The sequence below is a fragment of the Vombatus ursinus genome, unplaced genomic scaffold, assembly GCF_900497805.2.
Source record: "Vombatus ursinus unplaced genomic scaffold, bare-nosed wombat genome assembly UNPS02014789.1, whole genome shotgun sequence".
Taxonomy (NCBI): Eukaryota; Metazoa; Chordata; class Mammalia; order Diprotodontia; family Vombatidae; genus Vombatus; species Vombatus ursinus.
In genome coordinates this window covers 6,097,861-6,114,742 of record NW_020954567.1, presented here as the reverse complement: position 1 = coordinate 6,114,742, position 16,882 = coordinate 6,097,861, and the positions used below count along the sequence as shown (strand labels likewise).

The following is a 16,882-nucleotide window of genomic DNA, read 5'->3' as shown; positions in this document are numbered from 1 at the left end:
AAAACTGCAAACAAATCCTACCAGTTATAACCAAAGGCTTCATTCTGGGTGTTTCGTTTTTTTTGTCAACAAAATACTCAGCTCCATATTGCCCTACATTGATCTGCAATACACTGTATAATGAAGATATAACTTCATTCCTAAATCCAGATTAGATTATGAGAACAGAAATCTAGGCGTTATTTAAAACAGAAGAAAAAAGATAAACAATCTGAAAGTGCTAAAAATGTACACTTAACACAAACTACAGAAGTATTACCTAATAATTTAATAGATGGTAAAAATAATGCTGATATTTCAAATAATTCTGAAGACAACATGGACATAAAGTAGAATTTCAAAAAAAGCATTTTCTGAGTCATCGTATTCCAACAGATAGAGCAAATATGTCAAAACGGAGTAACTCAACAAAGTTAAGTGCTACAACTCTGATAAACCATTCTCCCAAAATAACCGACACTGTGTAAAAAGAAAAAGTATCTGGTATATGCTGTCATAGTGAGGAAGAGATACCACACGATGGGAGTAAGGTGGAGCTTTCTAGGAAGAGTCCTAAGGACACAAGTCAAATCCCATCATGGAAGGAGGAGCTTGAGAATTCTTTAAAGATCAGTAGAAATACAGTGAGAGAGTTCACCAATATCCAATCAATGCACACAGTAGAAAACACATTGCCCAATTAAAAAGCACCAGAAAGAAACCTTCAGAAGGGAATCTGGAAAGCCAAAGTATATCAGAAATGTCTTTAATTAAAACTGAAAATGAAAGCCAAAAGGTTAATCCAATGCAAGGTGTCAAAGCAAGGCAAAGTAAAGAACTGAACATCAAAAAAAAAAAAAATTACAGTGTTTGAAAAGCAATAAATAAACAAATAAAAATAAAAGAGGTCAAAACCCCGATGATGTGGAAAAATTGTGATCTACCTGGTTGAAGAAAGTCCCACACAACAAAACAGAAAATTTAAGCCAAACCTGAAACAGATTTTTCATCAATCTAATGAATGAAGAAACAGTTATATCAAGTGAAGTGACAGAAACGTTAGCTTCTCTGCAAAACTAGAAAACACTGGTTGTGAATACATTCAGTAATTACCAGTTTAAATGCTTCATATTGATTCATGAATTGCTAGCAGAGCACTTTTACCAGCTGCCTTTCTGAGGCAAGCCTGACGCCATCTTTCTTAACACAAGAGGGAGAAGAGAATAAGCATTTGCATGGTGCCTAACATGTGCCAGACATTGGGCTAAGCACTTTTTACAGAAAGTATCTCACTGGATCCTCAAAACAACCTTGCAAGGTAAATGCTATTAGTGTCCCCATTTTATAGTTGAGAACACTGAGGCAAACAGAGTTGAAGTGATTTGTCTAGGGTCACACATCTAGTAAGTATCTGGGTCAGATGTGAACCCAGGTCTTCCCAACTCCAGGCCCGGTACTCTACCCATTGAACCACCTCACTCCCCTACAGCAGAAAACATTACATATTTATTACCCAAAGATGAAAACCCCTCCTAAACATAGGAAAGTTATGAGTTTATGTACTTTATATGTAGCATTTACATCTTGCATAGCTCAAAAAAAACTATAAGCAGTCATAAGAAAATAATACACTGGCCAAAAAACAAAAGGGGTGTACCAGGGCTAAAAAGAGTGACTCAATACTGACTGAGTGATTACTGAACAAGCCATCTAAAGGTGTCATAACATTTACACTGCTTTTATTAATTACTGCAATACTTCTAACTCAATTCTATACTCAGGGCGGCTTAGTTAAGGTACTATAGATATAGAAAACAGATCTATTCACAAAGAAAATGCTAGAATAGTTGATGTCCACGTGGAAAATAATTTTCTATTTAAAACAAATTACCAACAAAACATCACCACCAACAACTGATATAAAATGTACCACCTTCCACATTTAAGCTTGCTATTATTCTTCTGCCTACCCTTAAATCTATTATCATTCCTGAGTAGAACAGCCAAGTATGACTTCCAAATCAAAGAAGCAGCCATACCAAAACACTGTATGACATCAAATTATATGTTTCAACTGAAAAGCACATTAAATAGTTTACTTCATCATATGAAAACCTGTTCAGTCACATAAAACTGTCATCTGGACTCAAATGTAAAGTTCTTAATGTGTTCTAAGAAAGAATAAAAACTGAAGGTTTGTGAGCTTGAAGCCTGAGGTCAAACTGAATCAATGGATGTAATTTAAAAACAGCTGGGTCTTCTCTAAGCAGGAGACATGGATCATAAGATGATGATATCAAGGAGGAAACTCAGGCAGTATATGTTAAGAGGCTAAAGTCAAAATGTAATGTGAAGAACATAACTAACCCTATACAATTGCCAGTCTTAATATATTCTTTCAAGTATGCTAAATGAGATAATAATGGATCTAACATGTATTCAAACAAAACCCCTTACAATGTTAATAAAACACATGGCTCATCACATCCAAGAAGATAGACATTTCCTCATTAAAAAAGAGGAAGGAAATTAAAAGACCTTCTCAGAGCATATCATAAGCAAGTTAAATATGTACAGGAATATTTTTGGGACAAACAAGTTAAAAGCTAACAACAGAAATGCACAAGGCAACTGGACTTGTCAAATGCAAAAGAAAGTAGATCACTGTAAAGAACTCATGAAACAGCTAAGATCCAAGAATGGAATCAAACATCCATATGAACTCTACCAAACATATGTCAATTAAAAAAAAAAAAAGAGTCTAACAAATGGCAGTCATGCAGATTTGTTTAAAGAAATAAAGGAGTTTCTGATAGGAATTAAAGATCAGGCTGCTACTACCAAATTACAGAGTCCAAGCTTACTGAATAATGCAGATTCTGCAATGTTTCTGAATGTTACAGGAAAATATGGCATCTACCAAACATCTAGAAAGACACAATTAGGTGGCTAGAATTATGTAACAGAAACAGACTCCCCTTTATAAACTAACAGATGACAAATCCTAGTACTAAAATTACAAACCTCGAAATATCCTTGAGAAGTCAGAAAAGAGTGGGACCAAAGCATCCTTATAAGCATAACTTGTCCACAACTGGCCAGACATACCACTGATGCCTAAAAATTTAAGAACAACATTTTGAAGTAGTTATCACCATAAAGGATATTCACTCTCCAAACTACATGGAGTCAAAAGCTTTCAAAATATACAGAGACTTAGTGGAATCAATTAAATCATGAAAGAAAAAAATGAAATATGTCATCCCTCTCATCCTATCTACTTGGGAGTTATATTCTCAAGGATGTTTTCAGTGAGTAGATAAAAGATGAGCTTACATCCCAATATTTCAATTACAAAAAAGTTATTTTTATCTGCCTTCATAGTAGCCCACAGAACATTACATTATCTCACCTGATTCCCAGAAACAGATGCTATTGTTATCCCCATTTTACTGATGAAGAAACTAAGGCAGTTAAGAGGCTAATTGACTTACTCAATGTCACACAGATATTTCATATCTGAGTCAAGATTCAAAGTCAGGTTTTCCTGACTGCAAGTCCAGTCCTCTATTGATTAAAAACAACAACAACAACAAAAAAATTGCCTTGTTAAAAGTCTTTTAATGAGTTTAAAAAAAAAAATGTGTTGGACAGGTACTCATAGATCACAAGTGCCTGTGCTAGAAAATCTATCCCAACACTAATGAATAATTAATACAATAGCTAGCTTTTTTTTCTTATCAACATCACCTTCTTTAAAATTGCTAATATAATTAGAAATACAAGAGGCTGCCAACTACCCAAATGTCAGTTTTCCAGATGATTGGGTAGCTGATTTGATTTCCCTACACATCAAGTAGTAGAATAAAAAATTAGAAAAGTCCCTATTTCTCCATTTAATCCTTTGGTCATAAAAACAAAATACTAAATATCCCTAAAATAAACACTTTCTGTCTTATTAAATTCATATTTAAGACAGAATGAATAATATAGTTTTGAAAAGAAATCTAGATGCTAGTCCTAAATCTTCAATATTGGCAGATTAGTGTTTATCAGTGCTAGTCTAACAACTAGATGTCTAGCTGGATTGTCTGGAGTTCATTACATAAGTATAATTTAGAACTACTATGGCCCCTAGAAATAAACTGTATTTGTTCACTTACATTCCAAATGAAATACTTATTAGAGAGTTAAAATATAAAACCCACAATCACAGACTAAAGAGTCCAAGATTTGTTCAATTTTAAAGTAGGACTAACATTTAAATATCAGACTAGTTTAATATTTCTACCTAGTCTATCTTCTCTCCAAACAAAAAGAAGTCTAATAACCAAAAGAATTATTACAATGTTTTCTATTTTTTCCACATTTTTTATCATTATTCAGCACCAAGCAGTAACCTTACTTAAGATGATACACAATCTCTGGACCTCTGATGCAAACATGCAGTCCAACGGCCATGTGTTGGATACCTCCGTATTTGACAAAAGAAATTATGGAAAGACACAAACAAAATGAATATTCGGCTACCTTGTACAACAAATTTCAAAGTAATACTATCACCCACCTGTTGCATAAAAATCAAGGTGAGGGGAAGGGCAGAAAGAAATTAGTTATGAAGTTTTGACTAACCAATCATAATAATTCACAAATAGTGAATGGTACCAGTAAAAACAACAAAGGAAATATCTCTAATCAAGTCTATACGTGTCAAAAATCAATCAGTCAACAAGCATTTCCTTATCTTTGCTGCATATCATGCCTAAGGAAGCAAAACATCATATTTACAAGCTGCACATTAGTTTTTGTGAGATAATATAATGTTATCTTGATTTTCTGTTACGAGGAAGAGAAAAAGCCCATTATATTTAAATCCAATACAATGAAAAAGAAACTTGTATTAGTCATCAATTGAAACATCTGAAAATCCAACTTTTCATTAGATCTGCTACAAATAGTGTGTGTGTGTGTGTGTGTGTGTGTGTGTGTGTGTGTGTGTGTGTGGTGGGGGGGAATGGAATTTTTAATCTCTTTTTCTGTTCTAGCCTCTTTCTTCCTTCTCGTGGGAATGTTAACTACAAGGGAAAAAGAAAATAACGAGTTAAGCAATGGAAAAGCAGAAGTGACAAATAAGCCATAAACTGAATAAGGCAGCTTTACAAAATGAACTTTGGTACCAACAGGTGGTAATGTGAAGGATATCCAGTGATCAATTCCTTCAGGAAAGTGAGTATCTGAACCAGGTAGGAAAGAGAAAGAGAGAGACAAAGTGTAATGATCAAGCGATGAGATTGGTCCTTTAACAAACATGACAGGATTTACACATCCAAGAGAGTTCTTTGTTAAAGAAGTTATTTTAGGAAGCTATTTATTCCAATAATGCTGCTGTTTCTCAATATACTTTCAGAAGTCTTCTTTTGGAATTGCCTTTAAGTGCCAGTTTCTTAACAAAAACCAATCTCCTTACTATAATTTCACGTATACCAAAAGATTCTAAATAACATTTAGATGTTTCCAAAAAAAAAAAAAAAAAAATTTGGTACCATCAAGAATATAATGTTTAGGTGGTGCAGTGGATAGAGCTCTGGCCTTGGAGTCAGGAGGACCTGAGTTCAAATACAGTCTCAGGCACATAACACTTATTAACTGTGTGACTCTGGGCAAGTCACTTAACCCTGATTGCCTCACCAAAAAGAAAAAAAAAATACTATGTTACATATAAGGGTCTTAAGACAATGAATAAGATAATGAAAATGTTTAAAAATCTAGCATATTAAAGTCTCAACCTCGTTTAGTTTAGTTCCTTCTTAAAGCTTTTTTAAGTCATTTAAGACACAAAAGTGGCATTTCACTCAAAATCAAATGTTTGAAGACCTATCATGTACACCATAGTGCAAGCTAATCCATGGTTCCCATCTCTATGGTGATTCTCAAATCTACTTTTCCTGCCCCATTCTCTCTACAAGCTCTAATCTCACATCTCCACAGTTGCCTTTCAGATATCTTAAAGTAGATGTCCAATAGACATCTTAACTAGATGTGTCCAAAATGGAACTCATTATCTTCTATAGTAAAACCTTCTCCTCCCCTTCCCTATTACCTAGAGGATGACACCATCCTCCCATCCTTTAGGCTCAAAACTAGGAGCTGTTCTGGATTCCTCTCTCTCTCACCACTTCCCCTCCTTCCCCCACTCCAAGCAGTTGCCAAGGCCTGTGATTTTACCTTGGCAACATCTCTTATATATGCCTTCTCTCTTGACACTACCACCATTCTAGCACAGGCCCCATCACCTTAGGCCTAGGACTACTGCAGCAGCCTGCTGGTGGGTCTGCCTGCCTCAAGTCTCTCCCCACTCCAATCCATCTTCTTTTCAGCTACTATACTGATTTTTCTAAAGTACAGGTCTGATCATGTCACCTCTCCTCCTCAATAAACTCAAGTGGCTTCCTCGTCTCGAGGATCAAACATAAAATGCTGTTTGACATTCAAAGCCCTTTGTCACCTAGGCCCCTCCCTTATATTTCTAGTCTTCTCACACCTTACTCCCCCCTCCATTTCTTTGATTCAACGACACTGGTCTTCTGGCTGTTCCACGAAAAAGACATCCCATCTCCCTTGGCTCCAGGCATTCTCCCTAGTTGTCTCCTCTGCATAGACCATTCTCACTCCTCTGCCCCAATTTCTGACTTCTCTGGCTTCCTTTCAGTCCCAAATAAAATCCCACCTTCCCCAATCCTTCTTAATTCCAGTGCCTTCTTTCTGTTAATTATTTCATATTTATCCTGTATGTAATAGTTTGTTTTGTGTACATTTGTTTGCATGCTGTCTCTGCCATTAGATTGTAAGCTCCTTGACTATCTACTGCCTCTTTTTGTATCTCCAGTGCTTAGCACAGTCCCTTTCTCATCCAGCCCTACGTAGGGGGTGCTTAATAATTGTTTATTGATTGATTGGCTGATTGCCTTTAAGGAACTTACAACCTAGTTGGGAGGACAAGACAACAAAAAGAGAGACAAAGAGGATCTATATATATAGATCCTCTTTGTATATATACACATACATACATATACACATACACATACAAATATATATTATATATTTACACACACATATATACAAATACATACATACTATATATATATGTGTACATATAAAGTCAAGACCTAAACTGATTACATTTAGCTCAGACTAAGTGCTATATATTCAATCAGAGAAGAATGAGACTAACTTTGGGCTAAAATAGTTCAGAAGTCTTTATTCAAGGAGGTGGTGAGTCCCGAGTCAAATCTCAAGAGTCAATTCAACATTTAATAAGCACCTACTATGTCTGAGGCACTTTATTAGGCACTAGGAATAAATAGGAGGGAAAAAACAGTCCCTGCTTACTTGGAGGTTAATTCTCCTGGAAGGACACAAATTACATTTACATACACAAGTACGTAAATTGAAGCTAATTTAAGGAGAGAGAGAATAGGAGCAATAGTCTTCCAGGAAGGGTTGGCAGAGGAGGTGGCACCTGAGCGATTCCAGGAAGAGGACAATTCAAAGAAGCAGTTAGGAAGGAGTACATTCAACTTACAGGAGAAGGAGTTTCCATGCATAAAGACAGGAGCTGAAATGGAATGTTGAGTTCAGAGAACAGCTAAGAGTCCAGTTTGGCTAGTCAATCAATGAACATTTTTAAAGTGCCTACTATGTACTAAGCACTGGAAATACAAATATGAAGAAGACAGTCCAGTCCCTTCCCTCAAGGAGCTTACAACCTAATGAGGGAAGACAACACACAAAAGAAAGGTAAAGCAAAGAGAAGGTGGCTTGGAGGCATGGTAGAGAAGCCAAAGAAGTCCAAAATGAGTGTAGCCAAGTGAGAAATGAGATGTCAGAGGAGATCAGTCCTGTTCTCCTTCTTAAATGGAAGAGTTTATGGTTCCAGTCTACCAATCAGAAAGACAGAGGGGGTACTAATGAGGTGTGAGTAACAAGGCTGCCTGGATTTTGCAAGATAAAATTGCCCAAAGATGAGTTTGCTGGGAGCATGGTGGAGAAGATTAAAAAAAAAATCCAAAGTGAGTGAAGCCCAATTAAAAGGAGGAGATGCCTGGCTAGCAAGAAGAATGTGAAACAAAGCTAGAAAGATGAAGAAGAGTTAGACTGTAGAAGACCTTGAATGCCAGGCTGCAGTGTTTACTTTCTCCTAGAAGCTGAAGGTTTTTGTGCTGGATAATGACTCAGACCTGTCCCTCACCAAGATTATTTCAGCAGCTTCGCAGAAGACTAACTGCAAAATGGGAAACACTGGAATGAGGACCAGTCCAAGTGAGAAGCAATGAGGCAATGAAGTAGGGTGATGGCCAAGGAATGGAAAGTAGGGGATAGATTCTAGAAATGTTGAGTTGGATTTAGATAGGCAAAGGGAAGAAGGCATTCACAACGAGAGAGAAAACTGATAGTAGCTGGGCAGCTAGAGGCACCATGGATGAGTGCCAGAACTAAAGGAAGACTCATCTTCCTGACTCAAATCCAGCCATAGACACTTACTAGCTATGTGACCTTGGGCAAGTCACTTAATCCTATTTGCCTCAGTTTCCTTATCTATAAAATGATCTGAAGAAGGAAACGGCCAACCACTCCAGTATTTTTGCCAAGCAAACTCCAAACAGGGTCCTGAAGAATAGGACGCAACTGAAAAATGACAAAACAACAACAGAAGGCAACATGGAGACTAGTCCAATCGGAGCAGAGGAGTAGTATCACACTAAGAAATCAAAGGAGGTGAGGATGGGGACTAACTACAATATGGCCAAATTACAAAGGACCATAAAAACCAGACAGATTTTTAGTAAACATGATAAAGCACGAACTGAAGGCCATTTAAAATTGTTCTTTGTTTCAAGCATTAGAACAAATATAACAAAAGGGTCAATGGAGAGGTACATGATGGGTGGGAGCAGGCCACAATATACATAACCAATGGGAGCTCTGAAGAACAGGAATACAAGATGTTATCAAAGGTGACAGAGCCAGAAGCTGGTACCTCTGTTACATCAGAAGAAAGTGAAGAAGGCCTCCGGCACATTGGACACACACTCTGTGGACAAACTTATAGGAGGAAATGGGGAAAAAAAATTGTATAGGATGAGGAGGCACACATGGAATATGGTCTGAACTGGTAGAGGGAACTTCTCAATCATATATCCATTTGAGAATATGTGAATATGTAACACAGGGGATAAGTATTTTTGGAAAATCCTCTGTAACAGTAGTGGGGGGGGCAGCTAGGTGGCGCAGTGAATAGCGCACCAGCCCTGAAGTCAGGAGGACCGACAAATCTGGCCTCAGACCAAACACTTGACACGTACTAGCTGTGTGACCTTGGATAAGTCACTTAACCCCAATTGCCTCACCAAAAACAAAAAAACAAAAAACAGTAGTGTGTGGTCTGTTTGGATATAGCAGTATATTTGAACAAATGACTTTGAGAATATAAGTGTGAACACAAATGTTGGGAACTTATTAACTGATGCACCTACACACATTGTTACAAGGATATTACAAATGTACAAAGTTTAAAAAAAAAAAATAGATCCAGCCCATAATTTGACCCCAACAAGTAATACATGTAATAAAATTGCTCATTTCATTTTACTTTTTGTATTTACCTAATATAAATTATTACTTCAAAGATTTCTTTTAACCATAATTTATTCTTCTACATAGCAACTACTTGATGTTGTTATTACTATCATTTTATCACTGATCCAATTGCCACAGGAAAGTCACACAGAAAGTCAAGATTAAAGCCTATATAAGGCACAGAGAATTTATTACTCTCAGGATTCTAAGGACACCCAGTCACAACAGGTCAAATATAAATCTCAGTATTCAATTTTTATCTAATACTTGTATCATTAGATTGTAAGCTTCTTTAGGGCAGTGATTGTCTTCTGCCTCTTTTTGTACCCTCAATACTTAGCACAGTGTCCAGGATATAGTAGGTACTTAATAAATGTATACTAACTGATTGATTTGAAATTTAAAATACACAAAATCTAGAAAATTTCAAATTAAAGCAGTACCCATTCATTTTGAAAATTCAACATGACCAAAACTCAACCCAGCATCTTACCCAAAAAAGTCTGTTTTCTAAGTTCTCCACTGATGCTAATGGTATCACCATTCTTTAAGTAATTCCAGTTCAAATTAGAGTTATCTGTATCACCCATTCCCTATGTCCAATAAATCAACAAGTCAGAGAATTGCAGGATTTTAGAGGTCTAGTCCAACTCTCCCATTTTTTCATTAAGAAACTGAGGCAGATGTTAAATGAATTGCCCGAGGTCACACTTTTAACAAGATTTAAAATCCAAGTCTTGAAGTCTAGCCTCACACAAATACAAACCTCACCTTGATTCTTCTTTCAAAAATGTCTCTCCCTCATATTCATCTTATCATTCTCACCACCACCCTCATTTAGTCAGCAAATATTTACTGAGTACCTACCATGAACAGTTCAGATCTTTCTCACTAAAGAACTCATGCCTGAATTACTGTAGTTGCCTCCTCTCTGACCTTCCGTAGGCAGTCTTTTCTAGCTGCACTACATCCTCCATACAAAAATAATACTACTTAATACCACCCTCATCACATCATTCCTCTGTTCAAAAGCCTCCAGTAGGCTTCCCCAGAGCCAACAGGATAAAACTCAGACATTCAAGTAATTGACCACCCTCTACGATCTGGCCTAACTAGGCCATTATCACCCAATCTCCCATTACTTGCCAACCAAAACAAGTAAGAATAGTTTGATTATTGTTCCCAACACATGCTATGCTCAATTCCTAAATCTAACACTCTGCTCACGTCTTTTTTCTTTGCTGCCCTGGAATGCCCATTTCTGTCTTCTGTGGTTCAGCTTAAGTCAAGTCAAAGCTCCATACAGCAGCAGTTAGTGTGAAGAGCAGCAGTCAAAGAACCAGGAGACGGTTTTCCAATCTACATAACCTTTGGCATGTTGTTTGACCCCTCAGGGCCTCAGTTTACCCCTTTATAAAGATTACCAGTGGTTCTCAAAGGGTGTGACTGGATATGCACCCTGAATTTCTCTAGGTCTGCTCTGAAGTGCTGCCAACTTACATATTCACTGTGCCAGGATTCCTCACTACAAAGAATAATACTGTGACATGAGCAAGAAAAAAAATCTGTAAACCGCTAGACTGTATCATCTGTAAGATCCTTCAATACAATTCTACAATACTCCAAGCCATGCCAATAGCGTCCTAGTCTAATCTAATGAAATGAGAAATATATTTTACTATGTTATTATATGTTATCTTGCAATGTTCTCTGAATATTCCAGGTGTGTAGGCCTTGACTTGTCAATGAAAAAACCTCCAAGGAAGGGACCTTATATTTCTTGGACATCACTACAGGGACTAATAGTTACTCAATACACAGTAGTTACTCAATACATACTCAAAATTTAAATACTGAAAAGATGCAAAGGTGAGCTAAAACCACAGAACTTTGATTATAATATAACCTCTACAGGATGTAGAGAAGAAATCTTTTTTATTGAGACATTGTAGTGTTAACTAACAATAAAAAACCAAGTAACAAAAAAGTGATTGAATCATTTCACCCTTTATGCAAATAGAATACTTTGCCTTGAGTACTCCATAAGCAAAAACCAATTAGTAAAAACCTAGTCCCTTCATGGAATAGTGCAATTGAACACAAATAAAGCCAAGTTTTTCATGATTAAAAATAAACCCTTGTGTCATAATGCCTATTTTCCAGTCATGTTTTTTGCTTTCTCCTAAGAGTTCACTATTTAAAAGAAACAATTTTGATTACATATAAAAAAGAATCATTTAACTTTTGTAACCTTGCACACGACAGTTCAAATTCCAACATAAGTCTCAAGAACCCTTTTGAGAGAATTAAGACAGGTGAACTGGAAAATTTTTAAGGGTTTTTTTTTTTTTGCCTTCAAATTTTAAGTCTGCCATCTAAATAACAATCTTCATATACCTAGGTGGAACAGGCAGAGAAATAGATGGTTTTACACACAAATTAGAAAACATCTCTTCAACTATCAATACAGTTTAGAAATGTCTTAAATTGATGTCTTCTTTTTCTGTCTGAATGTCTAGGTTTTCTTTAAAAGATAATCCTGATAAACTTGAAAATTTGCTGAATTCTGCTCATTACTTTTATGGCTGGCAAAATTTATGAAACACTGAAAGTTTTATTATTTACCTGCAGAGAATAAAAGGAACAATGTGCAGCAGTCACTCAGCATATCAGGAAGAGTTCGTTTCCAAAGCTCAGTAAACTACCCAGCTATCAAATGAAAATAAAAAGAATTTCACGAGCCATCTACATTTTAGTAGAGAGCTTCATTTGATAGTAGCTGTGAAATTCAATTTACACAACTAAATTCTAAAGATAAAGAGGATCATTTAAGCAAGCAATGGCTCTACTCTACCCATACCATTCATTGTCTGTTTTTCTTAGAATTCTAGATGAAGATCAGAAGATCAGAAATTCATCAATTCAGAACAAAACCACTGTACTTCTAAATAGCATTGCAAACTATAAAATTATGCAATGCTCTTCCAGGGAAAAAAATGACAAAAATGTACATAATTAGCAAAAAATCTGGACTAATTTTAAAGAAGTAGACTGCTATTTTCTATTGACTGTAACCATTCTTAACAAGGTACTAAGAAAGTACCTTGAGAAGTTAATTCCTCAGATGCAGTATGACAAGTAAGGAAAAAAGTTAGGACTAAACGAGATTATGCAAACAATACACAGAAAGCCAAGGAAAAAGAAGAATATGTCCCTAGGAGATTTTGGTACTATGATGGCACCAAGATATAGTATGTATCAGATGTGCCATGTCAGATATATCACTAAAGAGAATGGCAAAGTATGGGCCTTAAATTCTTTCTGTTAAGCTTCCTATATAAGGAATAAGTGCTAAGGAAGGATCTGGAAAAAAGGGAAGAAATAGCTTACTGTATATGCTATGACAAGCTTTTTTTTTTTAAAAAAAAAAGGCATTTCATATATTTTTACTGTACTATAAAGCAGGATCTGATGTTTTGTTTTGTCTTTTTAAATCTCATAGATGACCAAAAGGGGGCATGCGTCCTCTGTTTTGCTTCAAAGTAACCTACCTTCCGATCATTACTCCTTTCAGTTTTTCAAAACTCAGTCATTAATTCCTACTATGAAGAAATGCATGCCAGGATAATGGAGGGCTCCATAGTGAGCAGGTTCATTATTTTTATTGAACCTGTAATCCTCATACAAACTCTTCGAGTGAAATTAAGCTGCTGCTCTATAAATGCACAGTAATGAGTCACACATAGTATTTTTAAAAATGAAATTATTTCAGTGCATCCTAGGGAAAGATTAAAAAGTTGGTATCAATATACTTTTAATTTCTTTTAAAGTCCAGTAAAAAAACAATTTTGCATCTAATAGAATAAAGCAATCACGACTTTTTCCTGTTGCATTCAAAGCACAAAGAAATAAGAAAAAAAAAAACCATGAAAACATGACCAACCTCAAAAACAGAAATGCTACTTACAAAAATGGCTGCTTCTCACTGGCTACCTGGCTTTAAAACTGAGATAATACTCTAGTAGGAAATATAATTCTAGTAACTGACAAGAAAGTTGATTTTCTAAACTTGTTTACAGACTAAAGTAAAGATTCTTAACTCAAAGATGATGTATTCGTGTTTAAGTAGAGGCAGCAGGGCACAGTGGACTGGACTCAGAGGATGGTATGGAATCTCAACCAGTCATTGACCTAGCTATGCGATTGTGGGCAATTCACTTCATCTCAGACCCTAGGTTTCCTCATTGGTCAAAGAAGATATCACAAATCTCCCAAAAGGATTAAAATTCTAAATTCTAACCCAATGTTATAGATGCTAGGGAAAAAATTTAAGTCTCCTTTTAAATCTTAATAAAACCATCTCCCCACTTCAGAGAAGAAAAAAGTCTTATAAAAGTCAACTAATTAAGCATTCATATTTCCAATTTTTCATAGTAGTTTGTTGAACTTTTTGATGCTACTATAAATACACTCAAGTTATCTGAGCATCCTGCTATATAATGAATCAGAAATCCATCTGCCAAATAACCTGTCTACAATCACCTAGATCTGGTCTCACTGCTCCCTTTGTATCTTTCTTACTTATCAATTACAAGTCAGTAAATTCAAGATATGCAATGATACCACAGCATAAAAAAAGGAAAATATGTATTATTCTTTCCTTAAACATAATAAATTGACAGTGACAATTTTAAAGGGGCTTCAAGACAGCAGTTTCCAGATTCTTTTAACAATTTGATGAAAGGAAACAAAAACATGTTTTGGCCTTAAGACCCTTTAAAAAAAGTCAAATATCTAGCTTGTTGCTATGTGATATTCAAGATCTAAATTCATAAATATGACTAGAGTGAGATACTACAGGTGGGAAAGCAGTGGCACTGAGTTTTCTTGGAAACTATAGGAAGTGGCCTCAAAGCTACGTGAGAAATTAGGCCAGTTTGAGCTCCACTTAATTTCTGTCTCCCAACCTTTCCCTTCCTCCTATCCCCCACCTCTTTGCAATGTTTACATGTGATTGGAAATTACAGATACAGAAACTGTCACATATCTCCAGGACACCCCAATGATTACTTTAAACTAACTAATGAAGAAAGACTATAAGTTGCCAATATTTCGGACTATCAGTAGGAGCAATACTATATAAATGAAAGATATTTTATAAATTTCTAATCAAAACAATGGGGAAAACTGGGTCCAGACTGACAAAATCGAGGAAGGAAAGCTCTACTCATTATAAAAATTAAAGGAGATGCCTGTGTTTCAACTTATTTTAAATAGTAAGTATTTTCAATTTAATAACCAAATGTATAGCACTAACTCTCAGCATCACTTTGTTTCTGCAAGCAGAGGTCTAAAAGCAAAACAGTATACTTGGTTAGCTTGGGATCATAATAACCTGTTTAAAACAATCCTTTTAAAAGGGTGGGATTAGATCTGAGACTTTCAAGTTTATATAACTCTACTATTTGATAACTTGGGGAAATCTGTTTCTACAACAGCATATGAAGTCAAGATTCATAAATCCAGCTCTGCCATACAACAATACAAGACCAAAATTCAACAATTCCTCATTTTCCACATTACTAACATTGTGGAGTAAAATTTTGTTTCTAAGATGTGATACACATTTTTATCATCTAGGATAAAATATCTACAGTCTCAGTAGTGGTTAAAATGCAGCTATAAAGGAAATTGTCCTGAGATAAATGGTTTCCCTATGAGAAGGTTTCACTGCTACACTTCACCTCAGGCCAATAAATCAAATTAACTGCACCTTGTCCTCTGTCCAATGACATCATCAGCTTGACCACATCTCTGGAAGCCGGTAGAAAAACATATACTATTTAAGGAATTAAATCATATTACTGCTTTTTGTCCACCCAACCTCACCCTGACAGTATCTGAAGCCGTCATTCACCTGAGCACTCTCATTAAAGCTAGAGATGTATTTCTTTTTATGCAGCATTTAGGGTTTGTCTCTATCAGGAGCAAAATAGGGAAGAAAAAAAAAAAGCATGAACAGGTTTTTTGAAAATTGAATTGCTTTAAGTCAATCAAGTCAGGAATTTTGTTACAAATTAAGGAGACTTATACTTTGATGCTTACTACCAAGCGCTGAATGTAAAGTCTCTTCACTTGTTTCCAAATGTATCAAAAAAAAAAAAAATTCAAACAAAAAACAAGCAAACAACTGAGGCTCCTAAAAGAGGTCTGTTGTCTATTTTCCTCCAATAGTAAATGGATAGTCACTAATGAGAAGCTCTACCATTTTTAGCATATCACTAAAGCTACAAAATAAAATGAAAACCAAAATTTGCCCAGGAAGAAATCTAAATCAAAGTGATTATTATTTCCAAAGAGTAGTTATTCTTTTTTTTTTAAAATAACTCCATTTAAAAAAATCTTGATGAAATCAATTCTGACCATTTTGGAGGAGAAAGGAAGTAGCAGAGTCCTAGTACACCAGGCAGCAAAATATATATATATGTGTTTTTCCCCTAATTTTTGCCCAGATGGCATGTAGCATAAACAACAAAAAAAATTACTCCTATTTTCAAATATTTTCCACATTCAAGTATTAGGTATTTAAGCCGATGATATCGATAACATAAACTTACAAAATTACTCCTTTCAAATTAGAGAGAAAGTAGACAGCCTTGAGAAATTCTTAAAGTGTTCCAATACTACTATTGTGAAATGTCTAAAAATCTTAGGATTTCTCACATCTCCTAGAAAACTTATGTTGATTTTTACAAGTACAAGAAAGACCTTCTAAGGAGTTCAAGTGTTAAATAGAAATAAGTCCCCCAAAACAAACCATATTAAAGGATGAAAAAATTTTACTTGTTCCAACTTCCACTAAAAATGAGAAATTAAGCCATTTTTCTAAAATGGCTAACACTGCTACAAATTACATGAAAACCCCTTTTGAAAAGAAAACAAAACATCCCAGAGCCTCTTGCTTAGCTGTGAGCTGAGCAGTTTTGAAGCTGGTCAAGCCCCAGGGGGGTTTTGTTTTGCCCGCAGGGGGTGGGGTGTGTGGTGTGTGCGTGTATAAGTGGTAGTTGGTGGGGGGAGTCATTTTGGTTATTAGTAAATAAATCAAGCGGCAGAGAATATGAGGCCTAGGCATCTGCTGGAGGAGCCAAGGCCTAGCTCTCCCCCCTTCTCTTCCCAGCACAGCCTGGGTTTGATCTTGGAGCCCTGCGGATTGCCAAGAAGGAAAAAAAAAAAGAATCATATCGAACCACAAAAGCACATGGGGCGA

General features: G+C 35.8%; 1 protein-coding gene across 1 annotated transcript in view; it reads right to left on the bottom strand.

Moving 5' to 3' along the window:
* Window positions 1–16,882, bottom strand: part of POU2F1 (POU class 2 homeobox 1) — a 243,365-nt gene that overhangs the window by 224,999 nt on the left and 1,484 nt on the right. The window lies entirely within an intron of this gene.